This window comes from Dermacentor silvarum, chromosome 3 (assembly GCF_013339745.2).
Source record: "Dermacentor silvarum isolate Dsil-2018 chromosome 3, BIME_Dsil_1.4, whole genome shotgun sequence".
Classification (NCBI taxonomy): domain Eukaryota; kingdom Metazoa; phylum Arthropoda; class Arachnida; order Ixodida; family Ixodidae; genus Dermacentor; species Dermacentor silvarum.
In genome coordinates, this window is record NC_051156.1 from 211,417,868 (window position 1) to 211,430,865 (window position 12,998).

The 12,998-nt window shown below is 49.7% G+C and overlaps 1 protein-coding gene across 1 annotated transcript in view; it reads left to right on the forward strand.

The window, feature by feature from the left end:
* The window catches only part of LOC119446615 (phospholipid-transporting ATPase ABCA3), a 255,324-nt gene that overhangs the window by 25,181 nt on the left and 217,145 nt on the right, over positions 1–12,998 (forward strand). The gene's annotated exons all lie outside the window — the stretch shown is intronic.

Genomic DNA, 12,998 nt, shown 5'->3' on the forward strand with positions numbered 1-12,998 from the left:
TTTGGACACACTGCAAGGGGCGGAATATTTCTCCACCGCCTTGATCTTCGATCAGGCTATTGGCAAATTCCGATGAACGAGACTGACAAAGAAAAGACCGCATTCGCTACACCAGACGGACTTTATGAATTTAACGTGATGCCTTTTGGTCTTTTAACGCTCCCGCTCCCGCCACATTTGAGCGCATGATAGATAACGTACTTCGTGGACTAAATGGAAGACCTGCCTCTGTTATCTGGACGATATTGTCATCTTTTCGTCTAACTTCAGCCAACATCTTCATCGATTAGACGAAGTTCTCAAGTGCCTTGCAAATGCTGGTCTCCAGATCAATAACAAAAAATGCAAATTTGCAAGCAAGACTATAAAGTATGGGGCCCACGTCGTCTCAAAGATGGCATCCAGCCAGACCCCGAAAAGATTGGTGTTGTTCTTCTACATTTTCCTCGGCCCCAGCAGCAGAAAGATCTACGTTTCCTCGGCTTGGCTTCATATTTTCGTCGATTTATACGCACTTTGCTGCCATAGCAGCTCCTCTACACAAGCTACTGGTTACAGGTGCCTCTTTCACAGGACTAACGAATGCGAATCAGCTTTCAAGCTCTTAAGCAACTCTTACTTCCGGACCAGTGCTTCGCCACTTCGATGATCGAGCCCCCCCATACTCCATACTGACGCCAGCGCACAAGGTATTGGCGCAATACTTCTGCAACTAATGCAGGCTCTAAAGAGCAAGTCATCGCATATGCCAGCCGAACACTTTCTCCCTCTGAGCGGAACTACACCATTACGGAGCAAGAGTGCCTGGCTATCGTCTGGTCGATTCAGAATTTCGTCCATACCTTTAACGGCCGCCACTTCACCATCGTCACCGACCATCTGCTCTGTGTTGGCTGTCATCAATGAAAAACATGTCAGGACGCTTAGGACGCTGGATACTCCGCTTGCAGGAATATGACTTTGCAATAACGTACAAGTCTGGACAAAGTCATCATGATGCAGACGCATTGTCTCGCTGCCCACTCTCGCTCTCTCGCCTCTCTCCCGGTAACGCGCCGTCGCCTTCCCCACCACGTCGTTCCGATGCTACGCCTGCCTCACAACCAGCTCTCGATAACGCCCCTGGACCTAGCTACGCTTTCATCACGCTCTGATCTCGTCTTGCTTCAGCGGGCCGACTCCTACTGTCGAACTCTCATGGATCGCCTTAGTGGATTCGCCGAACCACCCAACAGCCGCTTGCGACGCCAACTTCGACAATTTCGCCTGCAAAGTGGCGTGCTACACCGCTACGTTATCACCAACAGTTCCGGTGGGTCCCAGTTCTACCTCGCTGCCTTCGCCGGCGCGTATTAGAGGCACTTCACGACGACGCATCGGCTGGCCACTTAGGCTTCCACAAGACTTACGACCGCATCAAGACCCCTGCTTCTGGCCTGGCTATCCACAACGGTGGCCAAATAATTGCCTCCTGTGCGTCATGTCAGCACCGAAAACGCTCGACTTCCCCTCCTGCCGGTTACTACAACCTCTGCCTGCCGCCCGGACGCACCTTTTGAATTTGTTGGCATTGATTTATATGGTCCCTTGCTTTGACACCCTCTGGTCACCGTTGGATTGTCACTTCGGTCGACCATTTAACCAGATATGCCGAGACTGCCCCTCTGCGAGCCGGTACCGCGTCTGAGGTTGCTGACTTTTTCTTGCACTCCATCGTCTTGCGCCACGGGGCTCCTCGCGTTCTTCTGACTGACCGTGGCAAGGCGTTTATTTCCCAAGTTCTCGAGGAAGTTCTTCGGCCACTGATACCGTGCACAAATCTACTTCTACCTATCATCCGCAGACCAATGGCCTCACTGAGCGCTTCCACCGTACGCTGTCTGACATGATTTCCATGTACATCCGGCCTGACCACACTAACTGGGATAAAATTCTTCCTTTTGTGACATTCGCCTATAATACTGCTATTCAACGGACTACCGGTTACAGCCCTTTCTTCCTTGTATACGGAAGATCTCCTTCCACCATATTTGACAGAGAATTCTTTTTAGCACCTTCTTCGCCTACCGCGTCCCTTCCAGAAGATTTTTGCTGCCAGAGTTGCACATCGCCGTCAAATCGCCCGGCAAAGTACGGAAGCTACTCAAGCTGAGCGCAAACGTCGCTGCGACAAAAACCGCCGACCTCCGTTTTCACCCTGGAGACCAAGTCTTGCTTTGGACTCCAGCCCGAACTCCAGGCCTATGTGAGAAGTTCCTTCAACGCTATATTGGCCCATACACCGTTGTGCAGCAAACATCTGCAGTGAACTATCTCGTGCGCCCAGTACACTCCGTCACTGACCGCGCCGCCGGAATGCCGAAATTGTTCACGTCTCGCGGATGAAGCCCTTCCCCCCGTTTAGATAATCTGTAATCTGCGGCCAGGCTGGCCGCTTCCATGACGGGGGAAGTTAGTGTAGCACTATTAACGTACTTCGTCCTTTTCATTTGTACATAGTATCATCACCTTCCCTGTTCTTCTACTTCTTCGCGCATGAGCTGGGCGTTTGCTTTTTGGAATAAAAGCGCTTGACACTCGGTCGGTCTCGGTCTTACAATATAATATTAATATATATAATATATATATATATCTATATATAATATATATATATTATCCGTCCTATCACAACCGACCGTACTCCGACGCCACCACCAGCCTTCAGAGCCTCCCGATCACCATCCCCGCGGCCGCGATTCACGTCACCGTCGCCTCGGCGCCGTTTCGTGTCGCCCCGCCGGGAAACTAGCCAGCCCGGCCGATGGAGGTGAGGTCGCTGGACAATGTGCGCTGCCGACTCGACTGCCTCCAACTATTTTCATGCTTAAAATAAGGTTCATGTACTGATTGATGGTGTCTACAATGGCTTTAGTCGACACGGGAGCAACTGTCTCGGTCATGAGTGTGCCGTTTAACCTTCTGGGACGCAAGGTTATGTTTCGTTGGGACCAGTGCACAAGTTTCCGTGGAGTCAGTGGTGAATCATTATACCCGGTTGGTGTGTGTAATGTGGATGTGTCTTTGGGTGGGAGAGTTTTTAATGCCGAGTTTACTGTTCTTCCTCGCTCCTCGCATGACGTGATTTGGGGATTTTTTTTTTGCAATTGTGTGGTGCCAATGTTGACTGCCGGACGGGAGAACTCAGTGTCGACACCGTGTTTCGCCTGTGCTCTTTGAAGGTGCAGCTTGCCCGGAGAGTGTGTTTGCGTGTCTGATGATACAGTTGTGCCCGCCTATCCGCGATGCGTATTGCCGTCGCCTGTTCATCGCCAACTCCTATCTCGTTCGATGCTGCAGTGGAACCTGTACATCGAAACTGCCTCAAACAAAAAAACGTGTTAGTTCCGCACTGCGTGGTCTCAGTGACCAATGGCTGCGCGGGGCTGTGGGCGCTAAACTGTTCCACTGAAGCGGCAGTGCTACCTCAAGGCCTAAAGATTGCCACGTTTCAGGAAGACTCGCCTATATCCGTGGCAGTACTTACAGAGCGACCCGATGAGGAGCAACCAGTGTCTCGAGCCCCGGAGCTCGAAGATACTTTCCATGATTGATAAATCACTCAGTGACCACGAGCGTCGAGTGTTGATGGCCCTACTTACGAAACACACCTCGGTATTCGACTTTGCGCAGCACGATGGCCCGCCATCGATTCCTGCGTCCAGAACTCGTCACCACATCAACACAGGAGCCGCCCAGCCAATCCGACAAAAACCCTATCGTGTGTCCCCGTCAGAACGCAAGATAATCAGCGATCAAGTCCAAGAAATGCTATGCAAAGGCGTCATTCGAGAATCATCTAGTCCTTGGGCAGCCCCCGTGATATTGGTGAAGAAGAAAGACGGTACGTGGCGGTTCTGCGTTGATTATCGTCGCCTAAACGCCGTTACTAAGAAAGATGTATATCCGCTCCCACGAATTGACGATGCCATCGACTGCCTCTTTGCGGCATCTTACTTTTCCTCCATTGATTTACGGTCAGGTTACTGGCAAATTCCTATGCACAAGGACGACAGAGAAAAGACAGCATTTGTAACGCCCGACGGACTATTTGAGTTTAACGTGATGCCTTCCGGTTTGTGCGCGCCCGCAACGTTCGAAAGTTTATGGACACGATATTACGCGGCTTGAAATGGGAAGTTTGCATGTGCTACTTAGACAACGTTGTGATCTTCGGGCGAACGTTTAGTGAGCACAACAACGTTTGGACTTGGTCCTGAACTGCTTGGAGAAAGCGGGTCTTGTGCTCAATTAAAAAAAAATGTCGTTTTGGGAAAGACAAACTCTTGTGCTAGGACATCTCGTCGCTAAAGAAGGCATCCGACCAGATCCACATAAGACTGCGGCCGTAGAAGCATTTAAGGTACCCGACTCTGTAAGCAGTTAAGAAGTTTCTTGGGCTTGTGCTCCTACTTTCGCCGATTCATTCCCGGTTTGCTGACATGGCTCATCCCCTTACACGCCTTCTCCAAAAAGGCGTTCCCTTGAGTGGACTGCAGATTGCGACTCATCGTTTCGCCAGCTGAAGTTCCTGTTGACGTCCCAACCAATACTTCGCCACTTTGATCCTTCATCACCAACCGAGATTCACACCGATGCCAGTGGCGTAGGCATCGGTGCTGTGCTAGTTCAGCGTATTGGCGACAGTGAGCACGTGATCTCGTACGCTAGCCGTTCCTTGAGCCGATCCGAGCGCAACTACACAGTGACCGAACAAGAGTGTCTGGCGGTCATTTTCGCAGTGCAACGGTTTCGTTCGTATCTCTACGGGCACCCCTTTACTGTGATAACATCCATCATTCGCTATGCTGGCTTGTGAATCTGCGGGATCCCTCAGGACGACTAGCGCGCTGGGCCCTCCGCCTACAGGAATACGACTTCGTTATTTGCTACAAAAGTGGCCGGCGACATGCTGACGCTGATTGTCTCTCTCGGATGCCACTTCCAACAACTGAATGCGATGCGGACAACTTTGATGAATACATCGCTTTTATGTCCCCGGAATTTCCGGATATGCGTACCGTCATATCCGAGCAGCACAAGGACGAGAGCTTACACCGCTCTTCGCGGCAGCACAGGAGTCACCTGCAGGAAGTCGCTTTCGCCTACGCGATGGTGGCGCGTTTGTATAAGAAGAGCTACTCGACCACCGGTGCACGCTACCTTTAGTTGTCCCAAAGAACCTTCGCAGCCAAGTATTATACGCCATGCACGATGACCCAACTTCCGGCCATCTTGGTTCCACACGTGCGCTCTACCGGGCTCAAGAACGTTTTTACTGGCCTAAGATGCGGAAGGATATCGAACGGTACGTCGCCAGCTGCTCTCAATGCCAGCGCTACAAGCGTCCTCCACAAGCGCCACACGGCCTGCTTCAACCAGTTTCCCCTTCTAGCGTCCCCTTTGAGCAAGTTGGTATAGATCTTCTGGGCCCTTTCCCGCGATCCTCCAACGGCAATCGTTGGGTTATCGTTTGCGTAGATCACCTTACCCGCTATTGTGAGACCGCCGCGTTGCCATCCGCCACAGCTACAGAAGTTTCTATCTTCTTGCTGGCTCACGTTATACTCCGACATGGACCTCCTCGCATAGTAATCAGCGATCGTGGGCGACAATTTACCGCGGACGTAGTTGAAGAAACACTTCGTCTGTGTTCATGTAGCTTCCGCCATTCTACGCCCTACCATCCACAAACTAATGGTCTGGTCGAGCGCACAAACAGAACGCTTGCCAACATGCTGTCCATGTACGTCGATTCGGCACACAAGAATTGGGACAGTATCTTGCCTTTCATTACCTATGCCTTCATACCGCGAGACACGAGACTACTGGTTACTCACCATTTTTCCTTCTTTATGCTCGTCCGCCGCGCTACAACCTCTACACCATGGGCGCGATCTTGTACGCGTTCCAAATGGAACGGAGGCGGTCCGTTCCATCGAGCCGCACACGATTGGTCAATTTGAACCGTGAGCCGCACACGATTGGTCAATTTGAACCGTGACGATCAAATTGACCAATCGTGTGCGGCTCGGGGAACGGACCGCCTCCGTTCCATTTTGGAACGCGTACAAGATGGCGCCCCATATTGCCCTACTTCGCTCATGACAACGAGTCAATCGATGAGATCTGTCGAGCAGAAGAGAAGCGCGACGCCTCGCTAGGCTACGCACCCTGGCATCGCAGGACGGTCCAAGATACGCTATGACGGGCGTCACCGCCACGTTTACCTGGATCTTGGTGACCTTGTGTGGCTCTGGACGCCGTTGCGGAAGCGTGGCTTGTGCCAGAAGTTTCTCGCCATACGTCGGCCCCTACGTATTCTGGAGCGAACTATCGCATTGCGCGTCTCACGAGGCAGTGGACGACGCGGCGGCTGAAGGCTGAAGGACACACGTCGCGCGTCTGAGGCGTTACAATCACGAGATGACTGACTCGCCCGGCGGGCTTCGTCTGCCAGCGGGGAAATGTCACGAGCTCTTGCCATGAATCACGGCTGCCGCGCAGACAACCAGGGGAAAGAAAGAGGAGAGCGACGGGAGCCAAGCTGCCTCGGGACCGCGCTCGAAAACGCTCTGATCAACTAGGGGCTCTATTCTGGACACCATGGCGCTGCACGGCCGCCATTATCCGCCATCTTGGGTGCTCATTGGCTGTCCAGAGGTCACGTGTTTGAAATTTGTGCCGGGAAGCAGGAATTTTGCAAAATGCATTTTGCGTTCTCGTCAGAATGATTGAAACGTGACGTGGAGCTGCAAGTTTTATCGACTAATACTTTTTGTGCCCTTGGCACCTATATTGCGACTTTAGCGCTTAAAAAAAAAAAGTGGACGGTAGCGTGCAGAAGCCCGTGCAGGGCATCTACAGTTTCGCGACTATGTGGTGGCGTTCCAAGATAGCCGGCATGTCAGCTTGTTAATGCGCTGAAGGAATATCCGCGAGGAGCGTCACAGGAAGGGCCTTTTCGTAAACGTCAATTTGACGTTGCGTGACGTTGCGCTTGCCGCCATTGCAGAAATTTTCCGCCATAATTTGTGGTGCGACGAGCCGCGCGAATTATGGTAATGAGCGGCCATATGCAACGGCAGTGGAGAGGCATGCGTACGCCGCATTTCCCTGTCATTTCGGGCCATGAAATCTTTGTTTTTTTCACAACGCGTGTTCATAGCATTTGCATCGCTTCGGGTGGTGTGGCATTTGTGTTTTGCACCATCATTTATTAAAACCACGTTTATTTGAAATAATATGGTTGAAACTAGCAAACTTTCTGTGACATATCGCACTTTTCACTATTGCGTTTGTATTTTAATCAATATTAATGACTTTTCGCATCATCAAAGGCTATGACAACGGTGACTTTTAATTTACAAAAAGAAATGTACGTAAGACGGCGCCTTGAAGTTTCCTCTCGCGGTGCGAGCAAGCAGCGAAGTGCACAAGAGATGGCAGTGCCGGCGTTTGCGTCGCTCAAGCAGATACCGTGGCGCGCGCAACGCTATCGATGATATTCGGCGGCTTCTCAGCCAGACGCGAGTCGGGCTGAGTAACTGCGGATCACGAGATAGCGATAACGCGCCTAGAGCGTGCGCTCATCATCACTGGTAGGTCGCGGTGTGTGTCTCAAGCTAGAAAGCAAGCGCGTGGGCGCCGATATACGATGACTCATTCAGTTTCCCGAGGACACGCATCCTAGCTAATGAAGCAGACGACAGCCTGCGCGCATGCAGACGACGGAAGCGAGAAACGATTTTGATGGAATAATCGTACGCGTGAGCTAGCCGCTTTATTTTTACTGGGGAGGAAAACTGTTTTGCTTTATCAACCACGCTATGTTCAATGCCTACATTACAGTTTCTTAGGCGAAACGTCAATTTGCGTCACGTTACGAAAGCAAATCGGGGCTATCGGCGCCATTTGTAAGCGTCGCGCGTACGTCACGCTTCGAAGAAAATGGTGGAATGTCCAGAATAGCGGCTCGGATTCATCTGGTTCGACATTACACAACTCGTGTGTAACAATATATATATATATATATATATATATATCTATATCTATATATAGTGACACGTGTACTTGTTCATCTTCACCAGCTAACAAATGTTAAACGTTATCGCTAGGCGATCTGTTGAGCCTTAACAACTCCTCATGGCAGGAGGGAAACGTTCCTGACGAATGGAAAGTAAGCCGCCTGGTGCCACTCTTGAAGCAGGGCAAATCCCAACTCGAGCTCACCTCTTACCGCCCAATAGCGCTGGCCAGCTGTGTAGGCAAGGTAATGGAACGGATGCTCCTTGGCCGCCTAGAATGGTACCTTGAACACTACAAGATTTATCCGAATTCCATGGCTGGTTTCCGGCGTGACCGCTCTTCCATCGACAATGTAGTTGATCTCGTTTCGTATGTTCAGCACGAAAGGTCCCGTAAGCGTTTATCTGCAGCTTTATTCTTAGATGTGAAAGGCGCATACGATAACGTATTACATGAGTCCATTCTCGATGCTCTTGCGACGGTTGGCCTAGGTGGTCGAGTCTTCTTGTGGATTGCAAGTTACCTATCTGCAAGATCATTCTTTGTGTTAACTGACGATGGCCCGACTACGCGACGCTATACGAGCAGAGGCGTTCCTCAAGGCGGTGCTCTCAGCCCGACGCTATTCAACCTCGCTCTTCTTGGACTTGCTGAATACTTACCAACTACCATCAAGATTTCAATATACGCAGACGACATCTGTATCTGGACTTCGGCAGTCACACGTCCTCAGATACGTGCGCGGCTTCAAAGAGCAGCAACTTTGACAGCGAGCTACTTGTGTAAACAAGGTCTCAGCATATCACCAGAAAAATGCGCACTAGTGGCATTTACTCGCAAACCAATGACGCCTTATGTCATCTCAATCAGTGGGCGGACCATTTCCTATGTCAGAACCCACAGGTTTCTTGGCGTAATCATTGACCGAGACCTCTGTTGGAGCCCACACGTGGCCTACATGAAACGGCGCCTGACAGCAACTTCCCAGTTGTTGAAATACTTGACAGGAAAGACATGGGGGATGTCAGTAGAGGCAATGCTGAAACTCTACAGAGCTCTCTTTCTCGGGTTTTTAAGATATAGTCTACCTGTACTGAACAACACTTGCAAGACAAATATTCGTGTTCTGCAGGCAGAACAAGCTCAAGCACTCAGAGTTTGCCTTGGTTTACCCAGATGCACGTCAACAGAGGCAACTATTGCGATTTCTCGGGACCATCCGATGCAAACTCACATTACGGTGGAAGCCCTGAGAACGCACATCAGACATTTTACACGTGCCCCCTATCACCACCTTGCAACACTACCTTCGGACCGGCGCCAAGCATCGTTCTCTAAAACTATCATCAAGTACAACGACAAACTTCCCTCGGGCTTCACCGCTGCATCTAAACCATCGATACCCCCTTGGTGTCTTATTAGCCCCACAGTACATCTCAGTGTACCAGGAATCAAGAAGAAATCTGAGCTGTCGTCACCTGTGCTGAAACAACTGTCTCTGCTTCTTCTACACGAGAGGTATGCGGACAGTGTACATATTTATACTGATGGTTCCACAAACCTCCAGTGTTCGTCCGGTGCTGTGGTTGTCCCAGCAAGAGCTATTACCATTAGCTTCAGGACTGACCACCCAACGACATCGACATCTGCGGAACTAGCTGCTCTTCGTGCGGCACTTCGTTTCGTCAATCGGGAGTCACCTCGACAATGGTCAATCTTCAGTGACTCAAAGGCAGCCCTACAATCTGTGCTATCCGCTCTGCGTCGCGGGCCATACGAACAGCTCGTATTCGATATTAGATACTTACTCCATACATCACAGGAGAAAGGACACCACGTGACGTTTCAGTGGCTTCCAAGTCACTGCGGCGTCATAGGGAATGAAAACGCCGATAATGCCGCTCGGGCAGCTCTTGACGACACACAGGAAGAGGCCATACCGCTCTCACGGTCCGACGCAGCCAGCAGACTTCGAGTGCTTGCACAGGAGATCACGCTCTCTCTATGGTGCACACCAAGCAGCCAGACCAACTGGAGCAATCGTCACTACCACCTGCCCTCTTTGATGCATCTCTGTATGCCAACTGGACTCCGCCGAAAAGAGGCCACTATGCTTTATCGCTTATGGCTAGGGGTGGCATTCACAAAATCTTATTCATTCCTCATTGGAATGGCCGACAACCCTTTTTGCAATGCCTGTCTTTGCGAGGAGACGCTAGAACATATTCTATGCGACTGTCCTGAATATAATGTTCCGAGACAGTCCCTGGCGTCCGTTCTAGCACACCTGGACAATCGACCACTGTCAATTGAAACCATTCTCGCGTGTCGTCGACAGAAGACATCGCAGCTGAAAGCAACGAAGGGACTGCTTAGGTTTTTAAAGGAAACGGGCTTGGACAAGCGGCTCTGACAGTGATGTCACGCATCACGCAAGAGTGACGGACTGTGACTGACGATGTGTGTGCTGTGTACGTTATGTGCTCTCTCTCTCTCCTCCCCATCTTTCATTCCCCCTCACCCCGCTCCCATGTGTAGGGTAGCAAACCGGTTGTCCTGAACTGGTTAACCTCCCTGCCTTTCCTTCTCCACTCCTTCCTTCCTTCCTTCCTTCGTTTTAGAGTGTCCCGCATTCGTTGAGCAGCGCGCATTGCTAATTAAGGAATATGGACTTATTGGAGTGCAATGTGCGACCCTTGACGATTGCTTCTTTCCAAGAGGGTGCGCTTCCCGACGTGACCAGGCTCATCGAGCCCTGCTAACTTTTCTTAAGGACACTGACTTGGCCTCCCGTTTATAGACATTATTTGTATTTTGTTTTGTTCTGTCTGTGTCTCCATCATTTCTTCATTTCCTCTTTTCTTTCCTCATGTTTTCAATTCCTCTATTCCCTCCCGCTGAATGAGTAGGCAGGCGTTGTGCCCCTCTCGGTGGCAGTTGTCAGCTTGCTCCCTCCCTATTTCCTTCGTGTCCTTGTGTTATATGTACTCAAACCAAATAATAATAATAATAATAATCTGTTCGATATCTGGCCACTGAGACCAGACGGAGATCTGTCGTCCCATTGACTCATGGTAGGTATACAGGGTGTTTCGCAAAATGCGTTCGAAAATGAGCTCAAAACCATCAGGCGAGCACGAAGCGAGCGTCCTCATAAATGCTCGTTCCAACGGTGAGGCGAAAACAGTGACGTCACTCATCGGCGTCCGCTAAAGGCGTGACAGTTGCGCTCTTCGGTAGTTCGGCTTTCTGGCTGAAATCTGCCGGAATTTATCACGCTGCAGAAATAAGCGTGAGCTTTTTGCATGTCTGGAACACTTTGTGAACTCACCGGGTGACAGGTTCCAAGTTTTGCAACAATATCAATAATTAGACTCCTTTGCTTTTAGAAGTTGATTATAGTAAATTTAATTATTTCTTGTCTAATTACAATCTTGAGGCACTTTGTTGTGTATGCCTCTGTGGTAAAACCAATTCCAAGGAAAACGCATAGTTATCGCAGCTTCTGTAGTTTTCATAAATTGTTGAGGCATTTTCTGAAACATCCTGTACACAAAGCAGTTAGTTGTCTAGTGTTGAAACAACGCAACGCAAAACACGATAAATATGTACTGATACGTATGCGGATGGGACAAAGGCTCAGAGAACGCCGAACTGTATTAACCACAACCACAAAAAGTTCATGACGAGGAACTATATGTACTGCTTTTACAGTAGCTATATGTAGTGATTTTACAGTAACTAAATATATCGTCATCTCTCGAGCCCCGGATGAGAAGAGAGAGTGAAAGAAAGAAGGAAAAAGGGGGTTAACACGAACAGAAAATCCTTTTTGCTACCCTAGCAAAATGGAGGGTGAAGTTAAGACAATGGAGGGTGAAGTTAAGAAGAAATAGAGAGAGCCAGTGATAGGGGACGGGCTGTTATCGTGTGCCGCATGACAAGAACAACGACATTTTATATGACAACGGAAAATTAAACAATTTCCTCATAGATTCCATAGAAGCACATATTTTAATCCCATCCTTCCTATATTTCCCACTTTAAATCCCACTTCCACGTCTCATGTACACCTCTTCTTCCCCTCCCCTTCGCTTGGAATAGAGTGACAGCTAGGCTACAGGATCTTTTTCCTCGGGCCTACCTCCCCCCTTTTCCTCGTATAAATTTTAAATGCGTAAGCATTTCTATGCCTACACAACGAGGAAACCCGTCCGTTCGTCCATCACGTGAGACGAATCGCTATAAAGAAATAAATGCATAAAACAAAAAGCGCGGCAGCAGCACCCGGCGCACTCTGTCCCCATCGAAGATCGCTTTCAAGATAAGGTCCGCGGGGCAGCACCATACGCAGCTGCCGCCGGAGTACAGTTGATCACAGATGATAATGGTTCGCACGGAGAGGAGGCGTCGTAATCGACCACGTCTACGTATGAGGTCTACCGAACGTGACACTGTTCAGTAACGTCCCGTACTACAGCACGCATCGTCCAGTGCTCATCTTCCAAGAAGCAGCGGCTTCATCCAAACGCACCGTCATCCAATTTGAAGATGAAGAAGAAACGCGACAAGAAAAACGAAACAAAAGACAGCGTACATAATAAATGTTATATATATTTGCTTCTTTTACAAAATCTCTCTCGTCATTTCATCCCACGTCCGCATCCTCTGGGAGTTATATATAACATTAGTGAACATTACTACTACTTACCTCTTCTTCGACGTCTCATGCCGGTCTCAGTTAATATTTCTGTGCTGCAACCGCGCTTCTCTGTTTCACGGTTCTTTCGCGGTGTTTCTCGCAGTTATACCAAACATAGCAGCATACGACGACTAAACAGCAGGTGATTAGTAGCAAATGCTTAAGCATCATTTAGACAACTGCCACAGGAGATTCTGCGTGTAATCATTTTGTTTCTCTCTAGCGGGCAAAA